Source organism: Pleurodeles waltl, chromosome 3_1 (genome assembly GCF_031143425.1).
Source record: "Pleurodeles waltl isolate 20211129_DDA chromosome 3_1, aPleWal1.hap1.20221129, whole genome shotgun sequence".
Taxonomy (NCBI): Eukaryota; Metazoa; Chordata; class Amphibia; order Caudata; family Salamandridae; genus Pleurodeles; species Pleurodeles waltl.
This window is the reverse complement of record NC_090440.1, coordinates 746,680,906-746,700,076: the sequence shown is the minus strand read 5'-3', so window position 1 is coordinate 746,700,076 and position 19,171 is coordinate 746,680,906.

The window sequence follows — 19,171 nt, the reverse complement described above, 5'->3', positions numbered from 1 at the left end:
GAAGGGTTACTCTGGATAGGGTTAGTGATGAGGTGGGTGGGGGGGGGGGGTCAGGGGATACAGTACTCATGGCTGGCTGCGCTAGTGGAAATTTCTGGATTTCCAGATCGAACCCAGAGCTGTCTTAGGTCCATTTGTCTGCAGCTGACGTTTGAGCATGATGCTCCCCCTTAATGTCCTCAGTGCCAAAATGGTCAGGTGTGTGGTCTCCAATCATCTGTGACATTTTGAGTTGCTGAGAGACACGGATTGATGGAGATCGATCCAAGTGTATTATGCATGACATAGAGGAAAGTTGTAGTGGAAAGGTATCTTCTCTGTCATCTTGTGAACATGATTGGGGAGATACCCCAAAGGCCCGAAGAAGGCTCTGAAGGGCAAAGGGCAAAGGCCCACGTGGACCAGAGGTCATTGGAAAACCACCCAGTCAATTCAGGAGCAACTGCAGGGAAATAGGAACACAAATGATAGCAATACCGATGGAGGTAGGAACCTTGTAAACCGAGAAGAGTGTACCATAACAGTGTCAAACTGGAGCATGGGAGCACATGTCCAAACCAGACGGTGGAAGAAAACAATCTAACAATGGAGTTGATGACCATGCACATTACCAGAAAGAGGAAAAGAGGAGGAGTCACAATACTTTGTGACTCAGAAGATTATCTTTGAAGAAAAACAACTTGTACATATCCGAGCCCAACACTAGATATCAGGATTATGCACATGTGTATCTATAGCCACACAAGCCTTGAGACAAATATGAAAATATAGTTTGTAAATTCTGTATGGTCCCAATCTCTGTACGTGTTGCTACTACACCCTCCCAAATTCCTGGTCCATTTCTTCTTCCCCTCCCACTCCCCTTCATGATGCTTTGTCTTCCAGCCCTGCAGTCTTGCTTCTTCCTCTGACAATCCCTCTTCTGTGTTTTGCTTCCCCCTGTGTTTCTTATCCTGTACCCACGTCCGGCCACGATTGTTACTCCCACATCACTGGCCGCTCCATATCACTTTTTTATAACTCTCAGGCTAATCAATACCTGCTGTCCTATTCTACACTACTACCCTCTTGCTTCCCCCCTCACCCTCCAGATTGGCAAAGCTACAGGTTTAGCTGTCTCACTAGCACCGTGTTTTAAAAAAAATCATAATAAAAATAAAATACATACATCTAAATAGATACATGGGCTTTTGGTTATCCCTCTTCATTCACTGACATATTAAAATATCATTCACAATCTGCTTCCAGCTATCACAATATAGAGCACATGGCAATGGGTCTCTTGCACTGTGACTGCAGACGTTTGCCTGTCTAAGAACTGCACTTCAGTGCCAGGGCTGGTGTACTTAGGCTGGCGAGTCACTCTTATATATTTTTGAATACCGCATGTTTTCAAAAATAAAAATTCATTGCATGCTTGCCAAAGCTGAACCTTAAAAGTGCATGGCCCCAATCGAGGTTTTCATGTTTATCTGGAGTGTTCTGAAGCTCTCAACCATGCCAACTGCAGCCTTCAAGTGTCCAGCTAAAATCACTGCTTGGCATCCAGAAGAGGGAAAAGGAAGAGTTTCTGTAGTCTTGCAGCTGACACACAGTTATTGATTGGCTATCAAATTACATAAAGGGTGCGAACACTCTAAATGAGTATTCAACTGCCACCTGCCCTGTTGTGTTGTTATTCTCCCTTCTGCAGGTTGACCGAGAACCGTGGGACCCTCCAATTCTAAGTGGCCAGCTAGCCAGTTCCTCTGCACTGAGCCCCTCAGCCCAGGTAAGAGACTTCTGCCCGAGTCTCCTTGGCCTAAGAGCCCCCATGAGCCTAGTCTCACATTGGGTTCTGCCGGGCTTTTGTCCACATTCCCTCTAGCAGGCTGTTTTTCTGCAGTAGCACTTAAGGCTACCAACATGACTAGTACCTCTGCACCCAGACACCCAACAGCAGGTAAACTGGTGCACCTTAAGTCCCCAAAGGATACCCACTACAACCATTTGAAAGTATACCTATGCAATGTGTTTCTTCTATAGGATAACATTAGCACGTTCGAGGCTCATGACTTAAATCTGACAGCTTTGCTATTTTGACTGTTGTGCTATAAATCAAAATCAATAATGTCTAAAAGACTTACCCAATATGGATGATCTTGGTGTCTAAATATAAATACAAATCAGAGTTATTTTTCTAAACTGGTCTCGGATTTCTTTTTGAGTGTGTGTCCCGTTTACTAGGTCAACTCTAGGCAGCGCACATGCGCTGTCTCTCAAAACATGCTGTATTCACTGTATGGACTTATAGCCTGCGTTTGGACTTTTATTGGTAAGTTGAATTGTCCTTTAGAAAGGCTTGCTTTCTATTGGGTAATCCTTCACCCGTGTCCCTCCTTTTAGTCATTTGTTAATGCCCAGGGAGCAGCAACATACTACTGCTATTGCTCCACTTTGGAGCTTATCGCGCTGTGTCTGTGACTATTTTTTAAATTTTATGTTGGGAAATGGGTTCATGCTGGCAAGTCTGAGGAGCGAGCGTGATGCTTCATCTCAGCACCCACCGCTCTGCCAAAATAATGCTGTTTTTAAGACCACTCCCCCCAGCAAAAGCGCCCTCACCCTTCCAGGTCCCCAAAACAACCCACGATGCCTGGTACAGCTTTTGCTGGCAATAAGCACACTGTGGCAAATACTGTGCTGAATAAAGTAAACATAGCAGCCATGTTTAAGCTGCTTGCTCTCCACATCACTTTGAGCAAGTGTTTAGGCAGAAGAGGCAAAAAAATCTCAAAATATTAAATGTCAAAACGATTTTGTTTTTAAAACGTTCCCTATAGAGACCAGTGGGTTTACAAAACAAACGCACATCTCATTAGCTTTTTATTCGGGAGGCAAAGAAAAAGCATTATCCTGGAATACTTGAGAGTAGAAAAGCAGAGAAGGTTTGGGCACTTGGGCTGAAGCAAGGGCTCTAATTTTCTTTTGTGGCAAGACTGAAGCCGTGTAGCTTGAAGCATCCTTGCTACTCGCTTCGCCCTCTCGTTTGTGTTCATGTTGTTCCCCTGAATTATGTCTGCTCGCTTCTTCCCAAGCGTTTGGTGGCTGTAGACATAGTGATAAGACTTGGAGCGTCACTGTGGGGCGGCCGAGGTGAGCGATGCCAGGACGAGCCATCAGCGCATGCATGCCCTGTCACTGGCCCCCTACCTGCCTTGTCCCCATTGATTTGATCCCACCGCCTCCCATGATACCAGAGCCCGAGCCGGATACCAGATAATTAGGAATCTCTAAATGAGAAGATCGAGGAAGAGCCAACACTGCTGTCCATGGTGGGGGTCTTCCTTCAGGGGCGCTATCAGGACCTGGGTGACTTCGTAGCTGACTTCAAACTTATGCTGGAGGGCTGCTAAAGGCAGAGAGGCGTGGGACACTAGATGTCCAAGCAGACCCAGCACCTAGAGGGCATGCTGGAGCAGAAGTTGTCTCTGCTGTCCCGGTGAAAGTCCGACCTAGTCACAGGCGCACTGGCTGTGAATCCATCCCACATACTCTCTATCCATGTCCCTCTCATAAACCCAGTTAACCAATATTGATCTCTGACTCCACATATCCGCTCAGTCCATTTACATTTTCTTTATAATTATCCAGAAGTGCATATCCCTACTTGTTCCTCCCTCTGTCAGTTTAACTGTTCTTTGCTGCCTCCATCTGTTCTTCCACTGCTTACTGAAGCTGTTGTCTGTGTGTGCTTGCATTCGTGCTGCAAACTGTATCAGCCCTTCTCACGATCAAACACCTGACTGTCTATCTCTCCACCCCATGTTTTGACAATTCGTCCCATCTATATATCGTTTAACCCTCGGAATGCTTTTAAGTATCATTTTGCCATTTCCCCCCCACATCCCGTTCTCCTTGTATTTCGTCTAGCTGCAAAAATAATGATGCAGTTTCATTGTACACAACCGGTACCCGACCACTAAAATCAACAAGTTAATTCAAATGGCCAAGAGTGAGTGACATTTTTGCACAAATATGTGAGGCACAATTCAATTCAGTGGTGCAGTCAAACTGTATTCACACTCTCTGTCCCATGTCGGGAATGATTAGTTCTTGCAGCCCGGTATTCTCAAGCACTTCTTTTAAAATACTAGTTTCTCACACACACCGTAGTTTTAGTTCAAATAACACAGTCTCCAACCGTCACTTCAATGCCTATTAGTTTTTCTTTTCCTATATACAGGCCCGTGGCTCATTTGTCATGTGATCCCCTTCAGTCATTCCTATAACACTAAACATCCTCTTTTTGTTTCAATATATCCTATAATAACTATCATGCTAACAAGCACTATCTGTTCACCCTGTTTTAGATTCACTCATTCTCTCTTTTGCTTCCTCTGTCTCTCTCTCACCCGCAAACACACACACTTTCTTATTCTATCTCTTTCTTTTCTTCCTCTTTCTCTGTCACCATTTCTCCTTTCAGTGGGTATCATTCTTTCTAATCCGTAAATCTCCTCAAATACTAACTCACTTTCTCTTTTTCACATATTTATTCTTTCGCCCCCAACACAGACCCTCTGACCTCACGGCTTCATTCTCTATTTCCAACATCAATACTTCTATAAATATAACATTGTACAACTTCCACACACTGTCCACACAGTTTACAATATGCCCCATTACCACAAAGGCAATCTAACCTCAAAATACATCAACTCTTCCCTCTCCCCTATTACCTGTCTCCAACTACTATGATAACTCAAAAACTATTTCCCAACATCCACCCTCACGTTATTTATACCCCCCCAAAAAAGAAATATATATTACAAAAAAGCAATACCACAGGCAGAAAAAGGTTGCCAGCATTACCAACACTTTAATAGGATCGTTCAGTAGTACGGAATATCTTCTTGTTTGTATATAAATAAACAGAAATACTTATAACAATGTCATCACTTTTCAACATGCTACACAGCAGCCACACTGCTCTAAAACGTAACACACTGGCAGAGCCGAAAGCTCTAGCTAAACACTTACACAGTTCCAAAGGTAAGACCTATTGGCTGTGCCATTGTTTGGCTTTCTTAAAGTATTTTGTAGTTTAGAGTTGAGGTGACTGATGGCCCCTCTCCCCGTTACGTCCACAGGCACCATCCCACCCTCCCCTACGCATCAGTGACCCAGACATACTATTTTCACAAATAGTTCTTAGATTGCGCAGCTCCGCCTTATTTGCTTTTTTACCAACGCATACCTTCATCTAGAGTACCTCTCAAAGCATGACATAATAAAATAATTTTTCGCCTGTGGCAAAGGTCTGTAAATCTTCAAATATCGATGCGGTCCTAACAAAAGAAATGTTATTAGGAATTTCAGTTACAAACTTGTAACTTTAAACAGATCCTTTTGGTATTCCCAAATTTACCTAAATATGCTAGGCATTACAAAAATAAATATATAAAAGTATTCATAATATAGGTAAGTGGCATAGATGCTCAGTAGCATTTTGATTGTTGGACCCTACAGTTTCACTTTACCTAGATCTGTATGGTCCAAACCGCAAAGCGCAGTTGGGTAAAGCATTAAAACTGGCTAAAGTATCACACCACGCCACAGCAAACAAATCCATGCCGCATACAACTTCTAAACACATCACATTTTAACATCTCATAACATGCCACACATTTCAACTACACACAACTCTGCTCCACATCATTCAACTCCATGCTCCGCTCAAGATTCCCCCATCGACCACCATCTGCCATCCTGACAGGGCCTGGGGGGAGCCTGGCCTGCTGTGAAGAAGAGAGCGGGCAGACCGACGACCTGAGCCTCAATCTCCAGTGGCCTCAAAATGGCGGCCGCCTGGGCCTGACCAAATTGCTGGGGCCTGCCAGGGCAGCAAATGGCCTGAGAACAAGCAGCAGAGTGGCAGTTGGGGTCCCTGGAGATGGTGACATGCAGGAGTGCCCCTACTGCTGCATCGGGCAAGTGGGACTACTGTGACTGCCAGGAGAGCATGGCAGTGGCTGGGGTCAGAGCCACTGTGCATGTCAGAGGGCCGCTGCCATTGTGAGCACGGTGTGAAGCCCAAGAAGAAGATCTGGTGACGCTTAAGCCCTGGAGGGCCTTTGCTTGACCTGATCGCAGCGGGGTCCTGGCCCGGGCACCCGAGGGTGCCCTCTGGTCAGGCGTGACCACCCCACCCTCTAAAAGCTGGTGGACCAGTGGGCCTAGAAATGGACCTAGAGGGGCCTGAACTAGAGGTAGGCTGCGGCTGCCTCACTGCTGCTATGTGAGTACCATGCACTCACTTGAGGGTGCTCTGGGATACCTGGTCCTGACTGGGAGCCCCTCCACTGACACTGGTTGTGTCCTGAAAGGGAATAATAGGAGGGGGTGGACTTCCATTGCCCACTGTAGGAGGCTGGCCTGGCTTATAGTGGGTACCAATGGTACTTACACCTTGTGTCAGGTCCAGTTATCCCTTATTAGTAGATTAGTAGTGTTCTAGCAGCTTAGGCTGATAGAGGTAGCTATAGCAGAGCAGCCAAGGCTGAACTATGAGACAAGCAAAGCTCCTACTATACCACTTATATCATATAGGTACTATATCATAAGAAAGACAATACTCATTTTAGTGACAATGTGCCAAAAATATCTCAGAGGATATACTCCCTTAGGAGGTAAGTAAAATACACAAAATATACACACAAACCAAAAATCAGGTAAGTAAAACAGTCAGAAAGTAGTGCAAACACTGTAGAATACAATAGGACACAATGGGCCTGGGGCAACACAAACCATATACTAAGAAAGTGGAATGCGAACCACAAATGGACCCCTAGGCTAGTGTAGTGTGTAGAGGGTGGCTGGGAGTGTAAGAAAACACTAAGGGTGTCCAAGATACCCCAACCCAGACCCTGGAAAGCAGGAGTAAAGTACTACAATTTCCCCAGAAACACACTTAAGTCGTGATAAGGGATTTCGCAAAGACCACAACAGACTGCAAAGCACTGAAGACGGATTCCTGGACCTGAGGACCTGCAAAGGAAGTAGACCAAGTCCAAGAGCAGTTTGGCTGCTTGTCCTGGGGAGTGGGAGTTGGGAAGCTTGTGTTTCTCTGCCCTTTGAGGATTTCTGCTCAAACTACAAACTGGCCCAAGGGCATTTCCTGATGTATAGGGCGGTCACACGGATGATCAGTAAACACTGGAAGCAGGGGCAGACAGAGCCACTTAAGTCAGAACCTAAAGTGCACTTAAGTGCGACGGGCACGTACAAAGCGGTCACCTGTCTCTACAGGAGACTGCAGGGAGATTTCATGCTACCCTTGAACAAAAATAGGAAGAGGACTCGGAGGTTCCCATCACTGATGAGGCATGGGAGAGCAAGGAATGCTAGATTTAAGCTCATTAACTTCTATGTCCTTTCTAGGGTATACCTTAACCCACGGAAGCTCCATCGTCATTTTGGGATGGTGGATGCCAAACACCAGGATGGGGCTATCAAATTACTTCATATGCCCATACTTAAAGGAATACTGGGGATCTGTCATGAGAATGCTAAGCGAGGGGATTGCCTGTTAAGTTGGATCCCTCACACTCTTAAACGAACATCATTAGCCGGTTTCAGGACCTAGCGTTCTTCCTGGCCAAAAGGGAAATCACTAGAAATTGGAAGACCCAAAGAGGCCCTAGATAAACTACCTGGAGACAGGAGCTACTGAAATGGGTGGGTTACAAGAGCATAGTGAGACTTAGAGAAGCCAAGCGCGGCCAGGGTTCACTTGAGGGAGAGAGGGCCTGTGATAACTGCTACATACCCTGGAGAATACAGACCCCTATCATACAGGAGGTAGGCCTCCTATCCCATAGGTAGGACACAAATAGGGTTCCCCGAGTACCAGAAGAGGACTCTCCACATCATCTAACACCAGGGTGTATAATAGCTGAATGGCATTATAACTATGGACATTTTACCAGGCTAACCACTTCCACTGACAGGCTGGAGACAGACATTAGAATGGTTGAAAGGTACAAGGCGCGAGGAAAGGGGGACGGGAGGGGGCATGGATTAGTTGGGAGTCAAACTCTTTTGGGACTAAGTTGGACAACAGTGAATGACAAACAATGCTACTCTGCAACAAACTGAGATATTCACTAGCACAACTATGTATCGTTCCCACGTGTATCCATGTGATTCTGTACTTCTTGACACTTATTATCCTACCCTGTTGTTAAGAAATGCATTACTATGAAGTCGGAGGGTGACTCCCACTTTGTTGGTTTGATTGTATGTCTATTCAAATTCTAATAAAATATGTAAAAAAAATAAAAATCAACTCCGCTCCATACCAAATAATTCCATTTCACATAATACCACAATGCCACATAATTTCACTCCACTACAATGTAATTACACTCCACACAACACAATCCAACTTCAGAGAATTCCACTACACATAATTACACTCCAAACTACATTTCACGCCACATATTTACACTCCACATATCTCCACTAAATTCCAATACACATAGGCCCTCATCATGACATTAGTGGTAAATACCGAATACCGCTGTGATGACTGCCACCAACATACCGCCGCAGAGGCGGACATCAGTTTGCCAGATTATGACACACACACACAAAACCGACAGGAAACAGCCACAACCACAAATCCACCAGACCCACTGAACGTGATAAATTGTTGGTACTACCACCCATACCGTTACGCCACCAATACAAAGCCCTCCAAATAATGACCCACGAATCACCACAGTGGACATTCAATGGCGGTAAACCATTGGTGGTGCACACCGCTGTGGAGGAAATGGCCACCCAAATACAAAACAAGACAACATTGGCCAGAACCAAAAACCCACACCTGACACAAATACACACACCCCACACACCCACCAACAGCACTTTAAACCACCCCCTATCACCCACAATACTTTGCAAACACGAAGACCGCTACACTTTGCCACGCCAATCCTAAAGAGAGCTGCACAAACATATCACAACTACCCATTCATCCGTCACGCACCACACACCCCACCATTTCATACATCAACCTCTGCACAACATACACACACCACACAACACCCATGTCCCCAAACCATCCCCCCCCCGTTTCCCCGATGAGGATTTGCGGGTCATGGTTGAGGAAATAGTCAGGGTAGAGCCACAGCTCTTTGGAGCACAGGTCCAGCAGATTTCCATTGCCAAGAAGATGAAGCTATGGTGGAGGATTGTGGACAGGGTGAACGCTGTGGGACTACATCCAAGCACAAGGGACGACATAAGGAAGTGGTGGAACGACCTATGGGGAAGGTGTGTTCCATTGCACCATGGCACCAGCTCGCCATCAGGAGGACTGGTGGTGGACCCCCACCTCCTCCCCCACAGCTGACAGCATGGGAGAAGCAGGTCTTGGCAATCCTGCATCCTGAGGGACTTATTGGAGTACCCAGAGGACACTCGTGAGTCATACTGGCGGTGGCCTACCCAGAGCTGGATAGGCTCTTGAGGGCATCACAGCAGCCACAAGTACAGTCTGTGTGACAACCATCTTTGTTGTCTGGCATGGGATTTGGGAGCAGGGTTCTAGTCAGTGGATGCCCCAATATGCCAGCTGCGTGGTCCAGCTTAAGTATTTTGGGTGCAATGCATATTTTAGATAGCTGGGTAGTTGGCTTTCTGTGTCAGATAGGACTTAGTTGTTCCCAGTTGGTGTGCAGTTTGGGTCCTACCTGTTGTGGTACCGAGCCAACGGTATGCCGGTGTGGTCCATACTGCCCATTCTTAGTCCCTGTGTGTGATAGTGATGAGTATGTCATCTGTGCTGTCGGTACTGTGTTTGACCCGGTGCTCCCTTTCTACCCCCACTCATTTTGTCATCCTGTGCATGTGTGCATTAGCATCAACTGGCGAAGGAGCAGGGGCACCGGCAAGGGAGGGAGCTGCAGCCCACAGGACCCAGGAGGCAGAGTCCACCGATGCCGGGGGGACAAGTGGGATGGAGGGTGAGGGGAGCACCACAGGGGGACAGGAGCTGATTCAATTGACTCTGATTTCTCCTCCGCTGGGAGCTCCCTGGTGGTGGCGGACCCCCCCGGGGACCGCCCCAGCTACAGGTTCTACCGCCATCCCCCCTACAAGCACCACCCTCCCTGTAGCCCCCCACCGAGTTGCACGTGCCCGCTCACCTAGGAGAGTGGGCGTCTCCTTCGCCCGAGGCACCTCAGGCCCTGCCCCAGTCAGCCCTGCTGCCCTCAGTGAGGAGGCTATTGACCTCCTGAGAACCATCTCTGTAGGGCAGTCAACCATTGTGAATGCCATCCAGGGACCGGCATCCCAGATGCAGCAATGGACTGCCTTCTGGAGGGCATTCACGGTTGCTTGCTGGCACTACAGAGATCGTTTCAGGCTCTGGCCTCCTCTCTGATGGCAGCCAGTGTCCCTGTTTTTTCTGTTCCCCCTCTTCCCTACCACTTCCCAGTCCGAGCCTCCTCTTCACAAGCCCATTCCACGCACAAATTCTAACAAGCATGCACCCAAAACAACTGACAAGACTCGCAAAGACAAACACAGGCAGCACACTTCAGTCCACAAGCACTCACACAGTCAACACACAGATGCACACAGGCCATCATCCACTGCCTTAATTGTCTCCCTCTCCTCCCTCACAATCACATCAGCACTCACACCTGCATGCACTGCATCAACAGTCCCAGAACCAGCCTGCACATCCTTGTCCACTGTCACCACAACAGCAGACCCGCAGAAATGCACCCCACACAACACATGCGCAGTCACCACCACCATCACCACCTCATGCAGCACACCCACCTCACTTGCAGACACCACAACATCTATCCACACTTCCTGTTTGACCCCCACTCTGTCTGCCACCCCTCCAAAGACACACAAACGCAAGCACTCAGACCCCCAACAGCCATCCACCTCACACACATTCACTGTCCATGCACCTGCATCCAGCACACCTCCCCCTCCTACAACCACTCCCTCTACCTCCACTCCCATACCTCCTCCTACAACCTGCCCATTGGTCCTAAGAAGCTTTTCCTTTCCTGCCTTGGCCTCTCCCCCCCCCGTCCTACCCATATGAGGAAGGTCCCACCCCACCAGCCAAGTACATTCAGGACCAAGTCCAGCCGTGTTCCACCCCCAAAGACTTCAGCTGCCACTAAGGGGCACATGAGAGGAACTCCAGCCCTTCATCCTCAGCCCACTCCTCCACCCCCAAAACGGAAGGGCAAAGTGCCACCCCCTCCCAAACCCAAACACACACCTCCAAAAAAGAAGCTGCCCCCCACCACCAGCCCCCTGAGGTGCCTGCCTATTTCCAACATGGTGCCCCTGCACAGTGGAGTCCAGATGTTGTCAGGAGTCAAGTTAGAGCTTGGACTTTGCCCTGTGGGCATATTTAGACTTTGAACTGGCCCTGCATGTATATGTGCAATTATGTATTTTTTTTAATTTGGACTCTTCATCCTACTGGATTACAGTGGTTGGAACAGAGGTATGTGTACTGGCTTTCTTTGCTCCTGGGTTCTGTTACTGTTGATTAACTTTGCAGATGGATCTGGGTGTGTGGTGTGTGTTGTGCGTGTGTGTGTGTCACTCTCCCCTCCCTCCCTCCCTCCTGCCCTTGTGTGCTAGGCGGCTGTACTCACCATCGTCGTCTTCGTCAGCGTTGGAGCTCCAGGACAGCCATGGCATGGTACTGTATCGGGAAGACTTTCAGTTCTGGTTCCATTGTGGCCGTGGACTCCTCTGTGTCCCTGGAGGTGAGTGTTTCCTTTTATATGATGTGTTTCTGCCAGGCTTTTGGTGGCGCTGCTATCGCCCCAGAAATCCTGGCGGTGTGCTATGTCATTATATGGTGAGCAGATCCTTATCTTCCGCCAGTCTGGAGATTGCTACCGCCGTGTTCAGTCGTCGTACCGCACTGGTGGTTGGAGTGGTACATTGGCTCTCTATGGGAGGGATCACCGCCATGGTCATAATTTGGTGGTCATTACTGCCGGCCTGGCGACGGTACTACCGCCATCGCAGGCATGGTGGTCACCTGACAACCAAGGACATAATGACCACCATAATTATACAACACAAAAATAATTGTTACTTTGCAATGTGCCACATAATCCCACACCTTATAATACTACTCCACACCACATAATACCACTCAAAACCATCCCACATAATTCCACATAACACCAGAAAATTCAAAGCCACACAATTCTGCACCACACAACATAATTACACTTCACACAATACCACTCAGCCTCACATATTTACACTCCACATATTTACACTGTACTCAAAGCAATATAAAAACACCTCACATCTATGCAACTATGCCACATACCAGCAAACCACATGAGTGCACTACACACCATGGCACATAATTCAAATAGGCATAATTTCACTCAACGCCACACAGTTCCATGCCGCACAATTTAACTTCACACAATTCCAATACACACCACATATTTCAACAAAATGCCACAAAATGTAGCACACCACATAATTCAAATACACAACATGCCACAAAACAACACACAATGCCATTCTATATGATTAACTCCTTAACACACAAACTCACTCTCCATAATTTCACTAGTTAATATCATTTAGTTACTATCCATATAATTCCACAGCACACCATGCCACATATTTCCACTACACACACAACTCCACATCACACAATCCCACACCACACAATTACAATACAACCCATTTCTACATCACATTTCTAACTCACCTGTCATCTCTCCCCCACATACCCAATGTCCCTCATCCTTTCTATCTATTCTGTGCAGCACTCACCCTTATGTATGCCACGTAATTTCACCACACAAATACACTACACATCACTTCACACAATTCCACCCCACACAATTCCACAACTATCAATTCAACCCACATAATTACACTCCAAACCACATACGTCCACTCCACTCCAAACCAAAACGTATGGATAAAACACAGTCATTTACAGCATAAGTAGCTCTAACTTTTGCAAATGAGAGATTGATTGCATTGCAAATGCTTGTTGACTGTGTGTACAACAAATGCTCAACACTCCCCTCTGATAAGCCTAAACTGCTCGACCACACTACCACAAATAGAGCACTTGGGATTATTAAAGTAAGCCCTTGCAAACCAATAAGCGTTGTCTGGACTTTTTGCATAGTGTACCTCTACATTGGTACACTATAAAAAAAAATACAGCTTCCTACACCCCTGTCAGAGAGGGCTGAGCTCTGGTCTCCACAGCCCCTGAAGAGGATGTCTGCAGGGATACAGTGAGGTTGAGGAAGCTGGTCGTCTCCGCAGTGGAAACTGCTGGCCCTGTAAATATGGCATCTACAGGGAAGTCTGGGACTCTTCCCCGGCCGCGGCTCTGAAGATACCGGAGAAGGGGAGGCACTAAGGGAGCAGGACCATGCTCTGGTCTCTGCAGACCTAGGAATAGACATTGGCTGGGGGTGTGATGAGATAGTTGAGTCCAAGGAGACTGATTGCTGACTGGCTGTTCCGCTGCAGCAGCATAAGCCAGAGGGACTGTGGGTCTAGTGGACCCAGCCTCGGCAACCGAGAGAGGGGCTGTACATAGCGACTTGGATACACTTGCACTGCCCTGATGCAGGGACTGGTTAGCCGGGGGAACCCTTGAGAGGATGTATTTTGCGCTAAGAAAATAGCGCTACCAAATGCACTTTGGCACCCTTAAGTACTCTACAGATATGACTGCAGAGTAAGTAAAGGGCACCGCCTAGCGGTATGCAGTGGCTTCTAAAATTTTGAAAACACTATATATCACTCTGCACTGCATACTGAAGAGTAAGGGCGCCGAGGAGTGTGCACAGCAGTGGTTGTTTCTAAACAGGGCCGCATGAATGAGCAGTCCTACTATATTTGAAAACCACAGCAGATTAAAATGTAATCTGCAGTGATTTTTTAACATAGAGGGGCTGCTCTCTCTTCCCACCCTCTTAGAAACAAACAACTACTGCAGAATAATTCCACCCATGGAGCAGCGGGAATTTAAACTTAATTCCGTGTTAAAAGAGTAACACGGAATTAACAAAGTCCTCCCACCCTACAGGCCTAGAATTGGTCTGGCAGTGCCTGGATCACAGAGGACCTGTACGACGGCAGAAAGTGCGTTGCATGTCGGAGGTGTCGCAGTTGGTCCTGCACATCCTGGGCTGCATGTGCCACCCCTGGGCCAGGGACTACTTCCACCCTCTACATACCATGGGGACAGATACATTGAGGTAAAAGGCCTTCTCTGTGCTTACTGCGAGAGACCCTGTGGCCTTTAGACAGATTACTGGGCAGCGACAACATTAAAAATTTAGGATGAGGGGGCTATGCAGAGGCCAAGTGAATCCTGATGGTTTTCCCCTTACACCCTGACCTCTTGGGTCCTTCCTGTATTAAACTTCAGCCCTGGGATGCTGGTGCTGTGACAGATAGTTTTGACCCCTGGTAAACCGTGCAGCATCGGAAAAATAATAGCTCTTCCCAAGCAAGCAAAACTGACACATTCACCAAGGTTCTCCCCCACTACATCTAGACCACCGACTTGCAGGGAAATCGAGGCTGCTGAGCTCAATGATCCCATGTCAGGCACCCACTCCTACACTGACAACATCCTCCATGCCCATCCGGTCCTCGCGGAAAGTGCTTGAATACAAATTTTATGAAGTGTGTGTAGAAACGGCCCTTTTGAGGGAGGATTTGCATAAACCCTCTGACCATGTCACCAAAGCTGAAAGTCGCATATTAGTGTTGGTGGACATGGTCAAAGATCTCAACCAGAGTGTTCAGAGGTTGAGCAAGTCTGCCAGCGAGCTGGCAGTGAGCGTCAAAGATACAGAGGACTGTTCTCACTGAAATGACCTGCAATGTGTGGGTTTTCCAGCAGCCCTCGAGGGAATGTGGCCTGAAGACTTCCTAGAAATGAGGTTCTGAGGGCTCCTGTCAGCAGACAGTTCTCATCCTACTTTTTGATAGAGTGGGACCAACATGCTCTTCCGCAAAAGCCACCACGAGACCCCCAGCTAGATCCATGGTCGCCTGTTTCTTAAATTATACAGACTTGATCCTTCGTACAGTGAGGGGATTGGTTGAGGTAATATTAACATGCGTTCTAAAGCGGTATAACGCAGCATACGAAGTGTGTAACAGAACATTATAGTAAGTACAAGGCACGTTAGACACGCTGATGTTTATTGATTTTGTTAAATTCGTCAGTGATGCATTTTAAAATTTTTGCACTTATGCATGGAGCAGTTCACCCGTTTTCCAGGTCTTAAAGAGTATAGCAAAGGGCGCATTTTTGCCTCGTCCTTTATGGTTTTCGGAGGAAGCTTCAGCTCCCTGCAAAACCTTTCCCAAATACCTCAAGAGAGCATTTTAAAAGGCAGGGAAAGTGTACTTGCCTTGTTGCACGAGGAATAATGTGATCAGCGCCAAACAAGCTGCTTGGCTAAAAATTACCCCTCATGCATATTCCTTTGTACCACCTATCTCCTTGATGTTTCTTGTGGGCTTCCTTTCTAGCATCTCTCTGCTGCAGCGTTTTCTCCGCAGTCTGCAGGGCAGCTCCGATCTCCATGGCAGAAAAAATTATCTGAGAGCTTGCACAGATAGAAAGGGGGATGTAGCTCAAACCAAACAAATCTGGTTTCACACACACCCATTTAAACAAAACAAGTAGCACTTTCCGACTTCAGCCTCTAGAAGATGGAGGACATATGCACAGTATGTGAATCTAGAAGAGTCAAGCTGCAAAACTAGTGTTACTAGTTTTCTCTCACAAAATACTAATCTTCCTGGGCTATACCAGACTCGTACAGAAGCAAAGGAAGCTGTACTAGGTGGTGAAACAGAAACTTTGCGCGGTTGAGGTAAAATACATGTATATCGCTAAATTAAAATGTATCCATCAAGGGAAAACACTTTTTTGAACACCCTGATCAGGTCTGGACATGGGTGGAGGGAGGAGCCCCACTGACTGCAGGGCAAGTTCCAGTGTCACAGTTGTATGAAAGGCATGGGAAGATGGCCTCCACAGCAGAGAGAACAGCAGCGCTAACATGGTCAGAGATCAATACAATGTCACACCGACATGGCAGTATGCCGGAGGGAAGTAGAGAGGAGTCTGGCTCTCACTCAACTGATAAGCACAATGGAGCAAAGCCAGCTGGTGTTTGACTAAGAGACTAATCATTATTAGGGGGTGGCGAGGGGCTATGTGGCAACCTGCACTTATTCAGCTGGTAATTTGTGTCTTGTTGCAAGGCAGGTCAGGTGGGAGGATTGACAGTGTGCCTCGCCTTTTTGTATCAAGGATCACTGCTTAGTGTTAGAGCGACAGATGCTTCTACATACTAAGTATGGGTCGGGGAAATTGGGGGTTATAGAGTTATAATTCATTCTTTTGGTGCAAGAATGATTACCAGTACAGAACTGCCACAAATATGATGACAGCAGGTAGTGCACAAAGCAGTACAAGGGTATAATGTGGAATATAAAAGGGCTTCAAAACAAAATTAAAACTGGTGCAGGTTTGCCAAAAGTCAAAAAACAAGCTCCAGACAGCCTGTTGCTCCAGGAGACACACCTCCTGGCACTAAATGTGGCTTCTTGGGGAGATACTGCACCACGCCAGGTTCACTAGGGGTCCCGAGGCCAGGCCTTTCTCTTACACATGACCTTCCCTTTAGTGGTCACTTCAGCACCTCCCTCACCGGCAGAGCAGCTACCCTCTTTAAAAGGGTAGCTTCTCTGGCAGTGGGAGCTGTCTGGGGAAAGTGATACCCAGGAGAAGCAATTCAAACAGTACTCTGTCCTCTATATCTGTTTTTCGCATTTAAAAAATCTATTAGTCCCAGCTGCTTATCTCAACACTTTCCTGAGGGCCCACACAATGCCCAGGTGGCTGTCTGATCATGCACCAGTGAAGATGATGATACGTTGCTGAGAATGTGACCCCCAGGCGCATCTGGTGCCTCAATGCCTGGTGGCTGAAGGACAACACACTGTGAATGTTTGCACAACGTAACAAAGCTTCACTCAGTACATTCTAGATTTTGTCCATTATGTCCCTGGTGAGTGATCTTTGAGGTGGTGGTCAGGGGCAGGCCCATTCTCCTAGATCCAGGGAAAGAAGAAGAATAGAGAGAAAGATATATTTGCCCTTGATGAGCAAATCTTAAATCTTGAACGGCACCCGCTGAGGGAACACACAGTTGAGGTACTTCTTCCGCTTCAGCAGCTCTGTCTGTCACTAATGTCCCATTATAAAATCTATGAGTTGGGTAACAAAGTGAGCAAATACATTTACTGGTTAGCAAACAGAGACATCTAATCCAAAATTATTACTTCGGTATGAAAAGCAGACAGTTAGATAGTCAAATTGCAGAGAAATTTGCAGATTACTACTGGGACCAGTAACGGAAAATTCACCATCTTTCAGACATAAAATACAATTTAAAATAATTAATATGTATGGGCTTCCTCCCCAACAGACCAAGATGAGTTAGATCTCCCAAACTTGCTTTATGGCTTCCAACAGGCCATAGTGATTACACCCTCTGGCAGGTCCTCTGGTCCCAGTGGCTTTCCAAATTAATTTTACAAAAAATAATCCTCCTTGCTAGAGCCCCACCTATTGGGCATGTTTACGGAGGCCGAGCAGCGATTCTCCCTCCAGGAAGACTTGCATGTCACAACAGTTGCTATCTTGAAGCCCAACAAACTGCCATGTGAATGATCTTCCTACTGGCAAATCTCTGAATAATGTGGAAGCCAAAACTTTGGCAAAGATTCTGTCCTCTCGATTGGCCATGGTGGTTCTCTCGATGGTACATGGAGAACAGAATGCAACATAGGAGCACTAGGTACTGATTATGCCACTTTCAAATAGCCCTAGCTTGGCCGACCAACTTGCAATACTCTGCCGCACTGGCCCTCCAAAGAATACATTTTGCCCCCTTCTTGCTTACATCACAGCAATTAATGATGCACCCGAGAGGCAAGTGAGAGTTAATGGGTATTGTCACCTCCGTTTCGTATTCAGTGGGGGAAACCCACGAGGGATACTCTTTCCTCTCTCCTGTTGCCTCTAATCATTGAAATTCTGGCAAAATTGATAAGGGGAGATGCTCAGATTGAAGGATTCCGAAACCAAGTGGGGATGAGGGCAAGATATCCTTGTATGTGAACAACCTGTTGCACTTTCTTCAGCGAATGGAGGACACACTGGAGAGACTGACAGATATTGAGTGTAGGGAGACGCCTCGATCTTGGCAGTGAATCGGAGCAAGTCTATTTCTGTACAGGTGTTCGGCACCTGCCGCAACAGCTAGCACTCACACAACTGCAAGTGGCCAGGGATCATTTCAAATAACTGGGAACGATTGTAACACTAAAAAACCAGCAGAGAGCTTGGGAGTTAAAAACAGCTCCACTATTGCAGCACACAAAAAGGGACCTGGAAATGTGGTCTTCTTGCCTATGCCTGTAATGGATAGAGCAGCCCTTTTTTCAAGATGACTTCTCTGCCACGTTTTGTGTTTATGCTACAGAACTTCTCCTACGTTATCCCACCCACCGTTTTCTCTGAAATACGAACAGTAGTCACAAAATTCCTTTGGGCAGCAAAGTGCCCTAGGATTTCATTCCAGAAATGCACCCAATGCACCTATGATGGGGGAATTGATGCTGCCAATAACCACCTCTACTACACGGCTGTGCAACTCATCCCAATAAATCACTGGTTGAGGACAGGCAAAACGGAGAGTTTGGTTGGACCAATGGCAAAAAAGCACTGGCAGGCATTAGCCTTCTTTTAGCTTACTGGCGAGACAAGCAGCGCCTCCTGAGCGACTGTCTAAGCAGAATAAATTACTGTTCAAAGGCTGAAGATTTTGATTTATAAATAGAGGAGGAGTCAACCAAAATCTTTGTAAGAACTGGGGCCCCTGAATCAACCATTACAGGCAAATCTAGTACACTGCTTTGTAAACTGGAGACTGTACGACCTGAGATTAACTGGCTGTTGCTTGGTTTCTTATGTCCTGTGCAATATTGTGTAGAAACCTGCCCACCTCGTTGTAATTTACTCTTTAGTACTGAATTA